This window comes from Monodon monoceros, unplaced genomic scaffold, assembly GCF_005190385.1.
Source record: "Monodon monoceros isolate NGI ecotype Baffin Bay Population unplaced genomic scaffold, NGI_Narwhal_1 Super_Scaffold_13, whole genome shotgun sequence".
NCBI lineage: Eukaryota > Metazoa > Chordata > Mammalia > Artiodactyla > Monodontidae > Monodon > Monodon monoceros.
In genome coordinates, this window is record NW_021703769.1 from 70,929,463 (window position 1) to 70,944,918 (window position 15,456).

Below are 15,456 nucleotides of genomic sequence, written 5' to 3' on the forward strand. Positions count from 1 at the left end.
GAGATGCTTGCATATGCGTAAAGTATCTCTAGAAAGATACATAAGAAATTGGTAACACGCTCACCTCAGTAGGTGTTGATAGGGGATGGGGCAGCCAGAGGCAGGAGGCTGGCTGGCTTTGCACTTTTATCTTTTTATACCATTTGAATTTTTTTTTCAAACTATGAAAAGAAGTGAGGGCTTCCCTGGTGGCGCAGTGGTTGACAGTCCGCCTGCCGATGCAGGGGACGCGGGTTCATGCCCCGGTCTGGGAAGATCCCACATGTCACGGAGCAGCTGGGCCCGTGAGCCATGGCCGCTGAGCCTGCGCGTCCGGAGCCTGTGCTCCACAACGGGAGAGGCCATAAGAGTGAGAGGCCCACGTACCGCAAAAAAAAAAAAGAAAAAAAGAAGTGAAAAGGAAAAATTATTAGAAAACATCTCCCCTGTATTGTATGGACATGGTTTTCCTTACTGGAGAAAGTGTGTATGGTCTTTGAACCAGTGTGGCCTCATGCTCCTTTTCCTGCCTTGGGTACATTAAATGAGGTATTCATGTCCTAAGCAGTCCTGACTAAACCATTAACTTGTGGAGTGATCCTGGGAAAGCCCCACTCTTTCTTGCAGAAGCGACAAGATGGACAATGTCTAGCCCTCTCAAAGCTTCAACCAGGCAGAGGGAGCGGCGTGCCTAAGGACATGGGGAGGAGGAGGGGAAGAAAGTTGGTGCCCACCAACTCCAGTTCCTCATCTCCCATTGCCTCTCACCCCTTTCACTCACAGCTTCCAGGCCCACCCTCTCCTGGGCTGCTCTCCTGCATGCCTGTCTAGTTGCTAAATCCCTAGAGAATGAAAGGAAGAAAGAACAGCCGCCCACGTCCTCCAGGCTTCCACACACTCTAAGGACCTTTAGTAGTACTAAGTGCTAGAGCCCAGTGAAAACTGCCCAGAGGGACCCTGAGGAGTTGAAGCAGGAAGAAACGGCCAGTCAAACTGGCCCCTGAGGTTTCCACAGGGTGTGTGAAAGGGCGGGCTGGATGGTAATTGTTTTTGCACATAAAAACATGGTTTTAATTTATCCTTAAAACGTATGCTCAACGCCTTTCTCTCTTTGGACGTCTACAACTTGCTTTTTTTTCCTCCTATTTTTTGGCCGCACCACATGGCATGCGGGATCTTAGTTCCGGCACCAGGAATCGTACCCACTGCAGTGGACCTCCAGGGGAATCTGCGCAACTTGCTCCTTTTTAAGGTCACAAGATCCTTTTCTTTAGGCAAGGATGGTGTCCATCCCGGGGCAGTTCCCTTCATTATTGACTTTTGTCCCGTTGGAGGAATTAGGTGATTTTGCACAGCCTCCTCAGCTCTGGACTAACTAGACATCCATGTCTGTTTTGATGCTTTAGTTTGGAATTCCCAGAAAAAGTTTTCAATATCAGAGACGCAGTGTGGAGGAGAAGAAGAGCATGTGCCCTGGAACCAGAGGGATCTGAGTTCAAATCAGACTCTGACATACACTCAGTTACCTATAAAATGGGACAAAGAATAATACTCCCTTCACAGAATTGCCCTAAGGCCATAGAGATAAGGTCTGTAAGTAACCTAGCAAGAAGGTCCTCAATCAATAGCAGCCCTTACTATTGTCTCTACCGTGTTCCTTATTCTTGTGTCACAAAACTGACCCTCTACCGACAGACCTTTTAAAAAAGACAGCAGTAATAATAGTAATAATAATGACGTTGGCTAGCATTTATTGAGCACTTATTATGTGTCAAGCACACTTTTAAGTGCTTACATGTATTAATTCATTGAATCCTTACAGCAAGCCTTTGAGCTAGCTTGGTTATGTTTGCAGGTAAGAAGCACGTGCCAAGGCTCAGAGAGGTGAAATGACCTCAGCCGAGCTGGGAGAGAAACCGAGGCAGTTGGGCTTCGCCCTCCTGATCTAGGCACCAGAATCATCAAAACGTCCCCCGGAGTGAGCACCAGGCAACTCAACCCTTCTCAGGGAGCAAGTGTACCAATTCCTCCAGAAGCCGATTTCACTTGCCGGGGCCGAAGGGGTTATTCCCACTGAGAAGCCGGCACCCCGGGTTCCTAGAGCGGCCGCGCTGGGGGCGGGAGGAAAATGCGCTTCCGGCCGTGTCGGGACTCGGGAATCAGGCGGGCTGGCTGCGGGCTGCGGCGCTCGGACCCCGCCTCGGCCTGGGCCTCCCCGCGGGGTGGATGAGCTGCGGACGGGAGGAGGGGCAGGGCTCCAGAAAACGGGGACTGAGCTGCGGAGGGGAGGGCCGGCCCGCGCAGACCAGGGGCCCACCGGGGTGCGGGGAGTGGGGGGTGGTGCCACTGAACTTGGCCGCCCCGGAGGCTTGTGGTCTTTCCACCGCAGGCTGGTCCGGGGAGGCGCGGGGCGGGCGGCTGTTTCTCCTGCAAGGGCCAGCAGCCCGGTCGCCCGCCGGGGCCCTCGCCGGCCCCTCCCCGAAACCTCGAACGTTCCAGAGCCCGGGGTAAGACTGCGCTCGCTCGTTCCTCCCCGCTCCCAATTGCGGCCCCGTCCGCCTCCTGCTTAACGCCCACAACCTACCTGAGAAGCCGGCGGCATCACCCCCATTTTGTAGGCAACTGATTTATAAAGTCAATTTATAAACGGGCTTGTCCCAGACCCTCAGGGGGCCAGGAGCGGAGCCAGGACCGCGCCGCGGTGCTCTGGCCCGCGGACTCATTACCGGCTCAGCATTCGGGTGGTGGGTTAGCATCAGGCTAACTTCTTTCAACTCAGCAGGCCTGAAACCAAGCTGGTTGGCCTTTTCTCTTTGCGAGAGAGCTGGTTCATTCCAAGTCGAGTTGGAACTCCCAGTTATCTTTTCTCCTGCCACCCCCTCTGCTTCCCCCATCTTTTCCTTATCATCTTGTTAGTCTTTGTCTTTTTTTTTCCCCCAACCTATCTTTCCAGTCCCACTGCCACCATCTTTCAGCTTTCATTGCTGCAGACCTGCGTTGTTGCAGTAACCTTCAATCCTGACTGCTTCCCCTGTTATTTCATATGCCACACCTCCCCACTTTACTCCAGTTGCCCCCAGACCCTTGCATCAAGCCACTCCCCTGTTCAAACAACCCTTTTAGTCTATCAAACTGAAGTTGTCTATAGGCTCAAGTCAGACCTCTCTAAGCATGGCATTCAAGGCCATTTGAAACTTCACTTCAGCCCATCTTTCTAACCTCATCTCTCTTGGTTCCCTAAATAGAGGTTATAGACTGATAGCTACAGTTGGAAAATGTGTTTCAATGGTCGCAGAGTTTCTTTTCAAAATTCAAGTTGGGACTTCCCTGGCGGTCCAGTAGTTAAGACTCCGTGCTTCCAATGCAGGGGGCACAGTTTCCATCCCTGGCTGGGGAACTAGGATCCCATGTGCCACGTGGCACGGCCAAAAAAAAATAAAATTAACAAAATTTGAGTTGATATTTAACATTGGGAGATTCCATTAAAGAAAAAACCAAACAGGTTTCCAGCTTTCGATCCATCAAAAGAGCTGGAAACAGCAGGCCGAGGTTCTTGCCTCCAGCATCTAGTTTGAACCGAGCAGTGGCTGCCCCCTTTTAGATAGGGCTGTGTTTCCCAGTTCACCCTAGTCCCGTCCACTCCAGAATCCTCCCTGTCTCTGAGCCTGAGGATCAGCTGTTGTGCTTGCACTGACGTTTTTCCTAGAATAGAGAAGTAGGTTTTGGCTCCTGGGTTTCTATCAAAAGGACTCAAATGGAAAGTAAACCCAGAGGGACCTTTGTGTAAAGACAACAGAGAGTAAGCTCCCAGCATCCTTCATGCTTTTCCTTTTCTTTCTTGGACCCCATTTCCATTTGAATTTTCCACTTGCCCTACAGGAACCCTCACATCAGCTAGATTGCCTCACAGCCTCTCAGATGAACCGGAGGACCATGTCTTTGCAGTATCTTCTCCAGTGAGTAGATTCTATTCAGCAGTGTCCTCGACTTGTTCTCCTATTCTGTGAAAGCTTCCCTGACAACCAAACATCCAACCAACCCCATCCGTCTCATCAGCATTTCTGGAAGCCAGGCACTAGGTTAGATGAGTATGACTAAACCACCATCATTTCTCCCTCCCCTGGATTTCTATGGCCGTGCCTGAATCAATGTCTTATACAGCATCTTGCACATGGTAGGCAGTCAATAAATAATTATCAGCTTGATAAATGGCCCAGTCACACATGTCTTATCCTCGTGGTTGAACTGTAAGATCTTCGAGGATGGGGTCCAAATTGGATCTATCTTTGCACTGCCCTAGCAACCATTACAGTGCCCGGCACATAGCAGACACATGGGAATGGCTAAGGAGATAGGTGCCGTAAGGAGGTGCCCCAGACAAGCAATAAATACCGAGTTTCAGTGCAGTCCCATGGCTGGAAGCAGCACCCCTTGCTCCCCCAAGCCCCAGAGGAATGGAGAGGCAGCCCCGGAGAAGAGAGAGCAGAGGCTTACTCAGTCCTGAAAGCCAGGAGCACGTCACAGACCCCTCAACCTGGAGGCTCTGCTCAGGATTCAGCTAAAGCTACATCTAGGACCGAGCTGTATCCATGTGACCTTGTGAGTGAAACCCAACCTGATTCTGATTCTGAATTCCAAGCTCTAGAATAACAACAATGGTTCACATGTACTGAGGCTCCCTCTGAGCCAAGCACTGCCCCTTGCTACACACCCATGGCCTTCCAGCCTCTCCAGGGCCATGGCGTCAATACTGTGAGTATCTCCTCTTCACAGAGAGAAGGCCGAGAATCTAATGCCTGAGTAACTCACTTAAGGCCACATAGTAACAGGCTGGCCAGGAGCTAAGTCCACGTGGGTTGATTCCAGGGCTTCTGAGCTTAGCACTGTGCTCCTTCCAAACATCTGAGGCTCTATTTAATACCAAAGAACTGCACATTTCAGAATGGTTAAGATGGTAAATTTTAGGTTGTGTGTATTTTAACTCAATTTTTTTTTCTTTCTTTCTTTCTTCTTTTTCTTCTTTTTTTTGGCTGCACCACGGCATGTTGGATCTTAGTTCCCCAACCAGGGATTGAACCCGTGCCCCCTGCATTGGAAGCGTGGAGTCTTAACCACTGGACCGCCAGGGAAGTCCCTTAGCTCAATTTTTTAAAAGAAAAAAAAAAAAAATCTGAGACTGAGGAGGACATTGGGCCAGACCCAGGGACTCAAACAGATTAAAAAAAAGTCCTGCCCTCACAGAGGTTAAATTTTAAGGAAGACAGAAAAGCAAAATAACAAATTGGGAAGGGGGCTAGGAAGTGTCAGGGTCAGGGAAGTTGTTGTAGTTTTGGAGGAGGCTGGGCGGGGACTTCTTTAAGAAGGTGAGCTCTCATGTGAAAGACTGACAGGAAGCAGATGTGTAACAACTGCCTGTCTGCTGCTTCCTTCAAGAACTCGAGAAAGAAGACAACCTAGACCAAGGAAAGCAATTCAGGTGCCATCTGCTATCCTTGAAGTATTCCAGGAAGGGGAAAAGAAAACACAAAAAGTGAAGTTGATTCTTTTCCTTCTCAACATTCCCTTTCGTTTCTTCTCATTTTGCCCTAGATCGTTTCTCACTTCTCCAATCTCCTGCAAGACTCACCTCTATTCTGCCTTGTCTGTCCTTCCTTTCTTTAGCCCAGCGCCATCCAGAGTGGCCAAGAAATGAGGTGGCAGAGGAGGGGGTGAGCAGGCGGGCAGGGGAACTAGCATGCTTCCTTCTATTACGTGGAGCCTTGCAGAATGTGAAGGGGTGGCAAGAGCAGGAGGCAGGCAACCCTGGAGGTGACACATTTTGGAGATTCAGGAAACATCTGCAGGGCCAGATGGCCCAGATCCCCTAAGAGTGAGGATTAAACACGCAGAACCTAGGGAAGAAGCAAAGGCACACGTTGGTTGGTTTTAGTTTTGCTTTTTGTATGCCCCTTTTGTTTTAACAGCTTAGTTGAGGTAGAATTCACACACTGTATATACTTAAAGGGGACAATTCTGGGAATTTTAGTCCAATCACAGGGTTGTGCAACCATCGCCATAATTTTAGAACATTTCATCACTCCCCAAATAAACATCCTATCTATCGGGAGTCACTTCTTGTCCGCCCCCTTCCCAATCTCCCCCCTGCCCTTTCACTCCCACCCCTCCCACCTCCCACCCCCTCCACTCTAGGCAACCACTAATGTACTTTCTGTCTCTGTAGATTTGCCTAGGCTGGACATTCTGTATAAATGGCCCACTTTGGTTTTGGTTTTAGTTGGCTTTTTTTTTTTTCCCCCTTGTTTTTGGAAGGGGGGTGGGTGACCACTGAAGAGTCTTACAAAGGTGGGTTTGGAACATTAGAAGTTGAGAAGCTCTTCCAAGGAGACAAAGGTGACAGGAAAAGCAGAAGAGGGAAATAACTTGCTTCTGTTTTATTGCTCTATTTCTTCTTTGTTAGTCACCCCAAATGTCAGGAGGAGAGGAATCCTAAGTAAATGGAAGTGGGAAGTGCTCCAGATTACATTGTCTGCTTTTATTTCTGTGAACAATTTTTTAAACCTGTTTTAACACAGTTATGCCTTCTCTTTGCCAGCACTGTAAAGTGTAAAGGGACCGATCATGGAGTCAATTCAGGAAACCCGGTTCTTCCCCTTAGCAGCCTGACTCAGCTCTTCTCAAAGCTTTTTCCTCCTGGGCTTCCCTGGTGGCGCAGTGGTTGGGAGTCCGCCTGCTAGATGCTAGGGGATGCGGGTTCGTGTCCCGATCTGGGAGGATTCCGATATGCCGCGTGAGCGGCTGGGCCTGTGAGCCATGGCCGCTGAGCCTGCACGTCTGGATGACTGTGCTCTGCAACTGGAGAGGCCACAACGGTGAGAGGCCCGCGTACCGCAAAAAAAAAAAAAAAAAAAAAGTTTTTTCTTCTGTAAAATGAGGGGGTTAAAGATTATTCCACCTCCTCTCCAGCATCATCTCCTGAGTGGCAGGCAGTCAGCCTTTTCCGTATCTGTTGACAGTCCGTATTTCATTTTTAGGTGCCACCCTAGACTCTTTCTCCGTTCCTGGAACTCCTGGGTACAGAAAGTAAGGAGGATGAGAAGATAGCGTCGTAAATTGCTTACAATTTATATAACGGGTCAAATATTTATGAAGAACTTTTATACATGTTACCTGGGCTGTTTCATAGCTAGGAAGGAATAACTAGAAGGGACCTTGGGGAACATCTAGTCCAGTCCCTTCATGCCAGGATGAGGAAATAGGCCCAGAAATAGGATATAACTTGTCTAAGGCCAAACAGCAAGTGAGTGCCATAGCGGGGCACTATTCATTTACACTTGAGGAAGCCGGAGCCCAGAGACTTCCATGAAGAATAGGGCCTGTCAGTCGGGGAAGGCTCCTTGGAGGTCATCTAGAATCCAAAACCTCTTTTAACAGCGGTTTAGAAGAGGTGTCGGCCCCGGCCAGGTTTCTCGGAATTTACTGGACCTGGATCCAGACCTACGGTCTCGCACTGTAGCATGAATGAATGTGATCTTAGGGGTCCCTGCCGGCAGAGGCACCTCTACTTGCGTCGGGCCGGAGCGATTACTCGGGGCGGGGTTCAGGTGTCCTGGCTTTTGAAGTCCCCTTCCCAGGGAGGAGCCTTCAGGATCTCCTCGTAACCCGGCCCGGAGCAGCGGACCGCTTGGGGCGCGGCGCGAGGCCGGGTTGGGGGCGTGGCCCGCAAGCTGCGAACCAATACCAAGCCAGATCGTGAATAATGGTGGGGTGTACTCGCTCCGCCCATTTTTCCTCAGCTTCCGGAAAGCCGGGCGGTGACCTAGGCAACCGCCCTAGAGTAAAACCTCCCCTTGCCAAAATTGCTTCGTCCTGTCCCTCTTGGCACAACCAATCGGAAAGTGAAGTCATTTACTGGGGCAAGAGAAAAAAAAGAACGGCGATTTTTGATTGGTTGGTTGATGAGTCGGGTACAATCACTGGCGTGACCCTGGGGCTGGGGAGTGGGACCTCGCCCAGGTTGGAAACCGTGAGCCTGGGACATACACTTTCGAGAAGCTGAGCAGAGAAAGAGCTTTGGTGAACTGAAAATTCCGTGTTTCCAATTCCAAGTAGCTGCTCTTCTAGGTGTGGGCGAAGGTAGTGGGAGACCAAAAACCACCCGATATTGTTATACTTCTCGGTGGTAGTAGTATTGCGAGGAATACAAGCATTTAATGTTTAAATTGAACATTTATTGAGCGCCTGCTGGGTGCCAGACACTGGTCTAGGTGCTTGGGCTCAGTGAGCAAACCTGATTATTGCCTTCTTGGAGGTTGTATTCTAACGAGGGGAGATCATACCTTACGTAGTGTGTTAGAAGATGGGACAAGGCTGTGGGGAAAAAAAAATGTAGAGCAAGGGGGGGACTTCCCTGGCGGTCTAGTGGTTAATAAGACTCCGCGCTGCCAACACAGAGGGTGCGGGTTTGATCCCTGGTCGGGGAACTAAGATCCCACGTGCTGCCCGGCCAAAAAAAAAAAATTTTTTTTTTAAAAAAGTGAAAAGACAGCCTACAGAATGGGATAAAATGTTTGGAACTCATATATCTGAAGGGACTTGGAGTCAATAATGAACTCTTACAATTTAACAATAAAAAGATGAATAACACCCCCCCCCCCAAAAAAAAAAAAAAAAAAAGGTAGAGCAAGGTAAGGTGGAGCAGGTTGCATCATTAACGAGGTGGCCAGGTTGGACACCAGTGCAAAAGTGAGATCTGAACAAAGAACTGAAGGAGGCAAGACGGTTTGCCAGTGGGCTATCTGGGAGAGTATCCAAGGCAAGAGGGAACATCTGACTGGTATTAGTGAAAAACGGCGAGGAGAAAACTGTGGCTGGAGCGTGTGAGTGAAGGGAGAGTGGTGGGAAACGACTGAGGGGACAGGGAGTACAGATCTTACAGGGTCTTGTATGCTTGGCTTTTGCTTTGAAATAGGGAGCCATTGCAGGGTTTCTGGCAGAAGAGTGACATTATGTGACATATTTAAAATAACCCTTCTGGCTGCTGTGTTGGTAATCAATCAAACATGCAAGGATGGAAGCAAGGAAGTCTGCTAAAAGGTAATTGCAATAATGCATGTTAGGGAATTTCCTGGTGGTCCAGTTGTTAGGACTCCACACTCCTCGGGCTGCCAGGGGCCCAGGTTCATCCCTGGTCAGGGGAAATAAGATCCTGCGAGCTGAGCGGCATGGCCAAAAATAAAATAAGGGAATTCCCTGGTGGTCCAGTGGTTAAGACTCCGTGCTCCCAATGCAGGGGGCTAGGTTCCATCCCTGGTCAGGGAACTAGATCCTGCATGCCGCAACTAAAGATCCTGCATGCTGCACCTAAGACCCTGTGCAGCCAAATAAATAGATAGACATTAAAATAAAATAAAAGCAGCTTGGTTAAAAAAAAAAAAAGCGTGCTAGTGTATAAGAGATGAGGGTAGTTTGGACCAGGGTGGTGGCGGTGTAAGTGGTGAAAAGTGGTCAGATTCTGGATACATTTTGAAGGTAGAGCCCAAAAGGTTTCCCCCCAAATTGGAAATGGGATATGAAATAAAGATAGGAATTAAGAATCACTCTAAGGATTGTGGCCTGAACAACGGAAGGAATCGCCATCAATTGACATAGAAAAGGCGGGGGGTGGACCAGACTTGGGGTCTTGGGAAAATCAATATTTACAGGTGGAGTTTTTCAATCAGAGAAACACAGGGGTGACCAGAGCACATAACAGGGTTCAGTTAACTTAGTTGAGAGTCAAGAAAGCTTCCTCTCACCTATGTAAGCTACCCCAGTGATTCTCTAATTAATGATGAGGTCATATCAGAATCGCTTGGGAAATCTTTTCAATCTAAACCACGGAGGCAATCTTCATTCCCCCAAATCTTGATTATGGTGAGGGGCGGGGGAAGGAGTGGTGCGAGCAGTGGTGTGTGCATTCACTCCAGCAAGGAAGACTGAGGCTGATAAAACAGAGGGAGGGAAGGGTATCTACTCTCTAGTAAAGGGCTCATCTTGTGGAACAACTATTTCCTTCCCCCAAGTTGAAATTTAGCCATCAGATGACAGGACCAGAGAGAAGCATCCCGTCCAACCTCTAGAATTTTATTATTTTATTTGCAAAAATGATATAACAATGACGTTAATGGGAGACTTCTGGTTAAATATGGTGGTCTGTAAGCACTTTATCTCTGACTTTTCTTAAAACCCCTTTAAAATGAAAGTAAAGACCTTTTCAACAGGTTGAAGTACACAAGACAAAGAGAACTAGAGAGGAAATGAAAGAAGATAAGAGATAAACAATATTTTTTGAAGCTTGAAAGCATAGAACGCTTTCTGGTAAATATGGCAGGCTATTCAGAGCAATCTATTCACTGAAAACGATAAAAATGTGGAATAATAATAATAAATTTTCTTAAAAGTACTGAAGGACAAAGAAGGAATTATCAGACTAAAATTTAGCTGAAAGTGTGAACCCACAGAGGAACTTGAACACAAACTGCTTTTACCCTGAAAGCATTTGCCAAACTAGATGAACTTTAGCATGCTTCACGGAACAGAAATTCAAGCCCTGCGTCTGCCCAGTGCTTACGGAGAGACACCCCCTGCCGTGATCGAACAGGAGTAAACCAGGAGCTGGGAGAAGAAACTACTTCTGAGAAGTTGTGATGACAAGCCAGCCCTGGGGTGGATATGTAGCTCCAAATCACCTCACTTGTGTGGTCAAAAGCAAAAACATCAAGCTATAAATTTAAATTGGCTGTCGATTGCCTGTGTTTGGGCACTGGCAGAAGCAAATACAAATTCCCCCAAATAAGTTTTCAAGGAGAATATACAGATAGAAATATCCAGGGATACAGAGAAATAACCAGAAGAAGAAACCAACCTGCAAACATTTCCTATATTGGAATTATCACACCCAAATTATAAAATACCTCTGATTATTATGTTTAAAGAAATAAAACATAGACTTAAAATATCTGCCAGGGAGCAGGAAATAACGCCACCAAATGACCAAGCAGACTTGAAAAGAATCAAATAGAACTTTTAAAAATTAAAAGTACAATAACTGAAATTAAAAACTCTTAACCACTTCCCTGGTGGCACAGTGGTTAAGAATCTGCCTGCCAATTCAGGGGACATGGGTTCGAGCCCTGGTCCGGGAAGATCCCATAGGCTGCAGAGCAACTAAGCCCGTGCGCCACAACTACTGAGCCCTTGCGCCACAACTACTGAAGCCCGTGTGCCGCAACTACTGAACCCACGTGCCACAACTACTGAAGCCCGTGCCTAGAGCCCATGCTCCGCAACAAGAGAAGCCACGACAGTGAGAAGCCCACACACTGCAATGAAGAGTGGCCCCCACTCGCTGCAACTAGAGAAAGCCCGTGCACAGCAATGAAGACCCAACGCAGCCAAAAATAAATAAACATAAATAAGTAAATAAATACCCTGTTTTAAAAAAACATTAATATATAATGTCCTTATTTGTCTCTTATTACCTTTTTTTGATTTAAAGTCTATGTTTTCTAATAATAATACAGCAAATCCAGCGCTGTTTTGGTTACTACTTGCATGGAATATCTTTTTTTCCATTCTTTTACTTTCATCTAAAGTGAGTCCTTATTTCTAAAGGACTCTGTGTTCTTATATCTAAAGTGAGTCTCTTGTAGAGAGCATATAGATGGATCCTTAGGGGGTTTTGTTTGTTTGTTTGTTTGTTTAACCCAAGCTACTGATCTGTATTTATTTATACATTTATTTATTTATCTTTGGCTGCGTTGGGTCTTCGTTGCTGAGCGCGGGCTTTCTCTAGTTGCCGTGAGCAGGGGCTACTCTTGATTGCGGTGCGCCGGCTTCTCATTGCGGTGGCTTCTCTTGTTGTGGAGCATGGGCTTTTGGCGTGTGGGCTTCAGTAGTTGCGGCACGTGGGCTCAGTAGTTGTGGCTCACGGGCTCTAGAGCACAAGGCTCAGTAGTTGTGGTGTACGGGCTTCGTTGCTTCGTGGCATGTGGGATCTTCCCGGACCAGGGCTCGAATCTGTGTCCCCTGCATTGGCAGGCAGATGCCACTGCGCCACCAGGGAAGTCCTGATCTGTGTTTTAATAGAAGGGTTTACATTTAGTGTGATTGCTGGTAAAGAATTTACTTCTGTTATTTAGCTATTTGTTTTATGTGTGTCATATATTTTTTGTTCCTTGATTCTTCCAGAGTCGGACTGGAACTTACACCATCAGCTCTCCTGGGTCTGGACTCCTCAGCCTCTATAACTGCACGAGCCAATTCCATATAATAAGTCTCTTTATATATATCTCTATCCTACTGGTTCAGTTTCTGGAGAACCCTGCCTAACACCTCATTTTAACCCTTTTGAAGTGCACAATTCATTAGCATGAAATATATTCACACAATCTTTTGCAACCATCACCGCTATCCATTTTGAAACTTCTTTTTTATCACCCCAAACAGAAATTCTGTCCTCATTAAACAATAACTCCCTATGCCCCTTCCCACTATCCCCTGGTAACCTTTATTCTACTTTTTACCTCTATGAATTTGCCTATTCTAGGTACTTCATATAAATGGAATCATAACAAATATTTGTCCTTTTGTGTCTCACTTCATTAGCCTAATGTTTTCAAGGTTCTTTCATGTTGTAGCATGTATCAGAATTTCCTTCCTTTTTAAGGCTGAATAATATTCCATTGTATGTATATACAACATTTTGTTTATTCATTCATCTGTTGATGGACATTTGAGTTGTTTTCACCTTTTGGTTTGTGACTAGTGCTGCTGTGAACATGGGTATACAAGTAAGCCATGCATTTTTAACTTCATTCTTCATCAAAAGAACTGTGTGGTGGGCATCTAGTTTTTTGGTTTTGTTTTTTGTCCAGCACCCCTCCTTCCTTCTGGTCACAGCCCCTCTTTCACTAGGAATAGAAGAGATTCATGGGGACTAGGTGACTCCTTATCCCCAATTGTGGCCGTTTGGTACCATGCTGGACAAACCAGGGGCAGAGCTGAGGAAAGTGAGGTGGAGATGCTCTTTGCAGCCTCATTTCCAGCTATTTGGAACTACAACTCTCAGGGAATAAAGCAGACATGAGTAAAAGCATAAGTAAAGTTGGAGAAAGGGGAATTTCCTGGTCCAGTGGTTAGGGCTCCACACTTTCACTGCTAAGGGCACGGGTTCAATCCCTGGTCAGGGAACTAAGTTTCCGCAGGCCACGTGGCGTGGCCAAAAAGAAAAAATATGTTGGGTAGAGAGTGTCCTGATTCCAGATGCTTCTAATGGCCCAGGTGTACTCATTTCCTCCTTGTGATTACTTAAGATATCCCAGCATCCTTCTAACCACTCCCCCTTTTTTCTAAGCTAGTACCTTTGGGGTTTATGTCCCTTGCAACCAAAGGGACAAAAACTGACTACTATATTCTCTCCACATCTGAATTCCTCCTGTTAGGAGGGAGCAAAGCAGTTTATCTAAGGTTAGATTCTCCCGGAAGCTTAACCTGGGCCAAGGATTAAAGTACAAGTGATGGGGGCTTCCCTGGTGGTGCAGTCGTTGAGAATCTGCTTGCCAGTGCAGGGAACATGGGTTCGATCCCTGGTCTGGGACGATCCCCCATGCAGCGGAGCAACTAGGCCCGTGCACCACAACTACTGAGCCTGTGCTCTAGAGCCCGTGAGCCACAGCTACTGAGCCCATGTGCCACAAGTACTGAGCCCACATACCACAAGTACTGAAGCCCACGTACCTAGAGCCCATGCTGCGCTACAAGAGAAGCCACCACAATGAGAAGCCTGCACACCGCAGCAAAGTGTAGCCCCCACTCGATGCAACTAAAGAAAGCCCGCGTGCAGCAACGAAGACCCAACGCAGCCAACATAAATAAATAAAGTACAAGTGATGTATTAAGGAAGTGTTCCCAGGAAAAACCAGTAAGGGAGTGAGGTAGGCAGGTTAGCAAGTGTGTTAGCAGCTCTGGGATATAAATAACACCTTAGAGTTTGTCCTACTTCAGGCCAAGGAGCTGGGCTTTTGTACTTCACACCAGTCTTTGGCTATAAGCCCCCTTGGGGGAGGGAGGGCATGGTGACATGCAAGTTCCCATGGGGAAAGTGGCTCCAGCATTGAGGGCAAGCATCTGAAGGTTGCAGGTGGAAGCTATTGACAGGAATCCTACAGCGTTCTGGCTCACAGCACTGGTGGAAGGGATGTGAGGCTCTGAGGGCTGGACAGTAGTGTTCAATACAATATCCAGGGAAGGCTGGGTCCTCCCCCTCTTCTCCCGTCCTACCTGCCCTCCCCACCCCCACATTAGTGGCAGCAGCCCACTGACACTCACCCAGTGATCCCACCATCAAAGCCAAAGTGTGTCACTGCATTTGCATGCTGGGAAGTTGTCAGCTTTTTTTTTTTCTTCCTGTTTTCCACAATGCCTCCCGGCTGCATGGCACAGCTTGCAGGATCTTAGTTTCCCCCACCAGGGATTGAATACTCGCCCCTTGGCAGTGAAAGCGTGGAGTCATAACCACTGGACCGCCAGGGAACTCCCCACAATGTCTTCTAAAGTTCTGCACGAAGAAGCATTCTGTTTACCAAATGTTTACTGGATGGAGAAAAAGAGGTTCCTAGAGACCTTTTCTCCACAACAGAGGCCTCGAATGCCAGGAATGGTCAGCCAGGCAACATAACAGTGATTGTAGCAGTGAATTCTGGCTTTATTGAGCACTTACCTTGTGCCAAGCAGCATTCTAAATGCTTTCTATTCATCATCTCATTTAATCCAACAACTATACAAGGGACAAGGGAAATACCTTTTTTTTTTAAATTGCAGGGCCAAGCAAAGAGAAGAGACAGCTTGTGCTTAAAAAACCCAAACTTGGAAATACCATTACTAGCTCCATTTTGCAGATAAGGAATCTAAGCTGAGAGATGGTGGAGCTGGGGTGTGAGTCCAGGCTGTCTTGAGTGCAGAATGCGAGCTCTTGACCTCACTCTCTAAAGGTATACTTGCACAACATTGTAACTCAACTGTACTTCAATAAAAAGTAAAATCAAATTAAAAAAATAAAAGGTATACTTCACAGTGAAGGGGTTTAATTCTTATGTGTTAAATAACAACAAAGATCCATGCAATCAAATACTTCATAATACAAGAAGAAACATGAGAAACACTTTTATTGGAAATATCCTAACACGTTTTCCAAACAAATAATCAAAAAATAAATAACGACATAAAAGATATGAACATATAAATTTTTGACCCTGAAAACAGTGTACCTTCATTTCAAGTTTCATGGACAGTGATAAAATTCAATAAATATTAAGCTACAGAGAATATTTTGGTAAATTTTGAAAAGTGGGAATTCTAGAAGTCAGTCTCGGATCAAAATGCAGTAGAACTAACAATAACATAAAACACACCACTCAGAAATTGAAAAACATAAATAAC

The 15,456-nt window shown here is 46.9% G+C and overlaps 1 long non-coding RNA gene across 2 annotated transcripts; it reads left to right on the forward strand.

The window, feature by feature from the left end:
• Positions 1-2,325: 2,325 nt before the first annotated feature.
• On the forward strand, positions 2,326-12,577 carry LOC114893771. Of its 2 annotated transcripts, none has more exons than XR_003793010.1 (3): positions 2,326-2,486; positions 3,859-3,935; positions 12,208-12,577. It is a non-coding gene; the product is annotated as an uncharacterized LOC114893771 (long non-coding RNA). The 2 variants fall into 2 exon arrangements; XR_003793009.1 differs by lacking the exon at positions 12,208-12,577 and adding an exon at positions 5,036-6,043.
• The last annotated feature ends 2,879 nt before the right edge of the window (positions 12,578-15,456 follow it).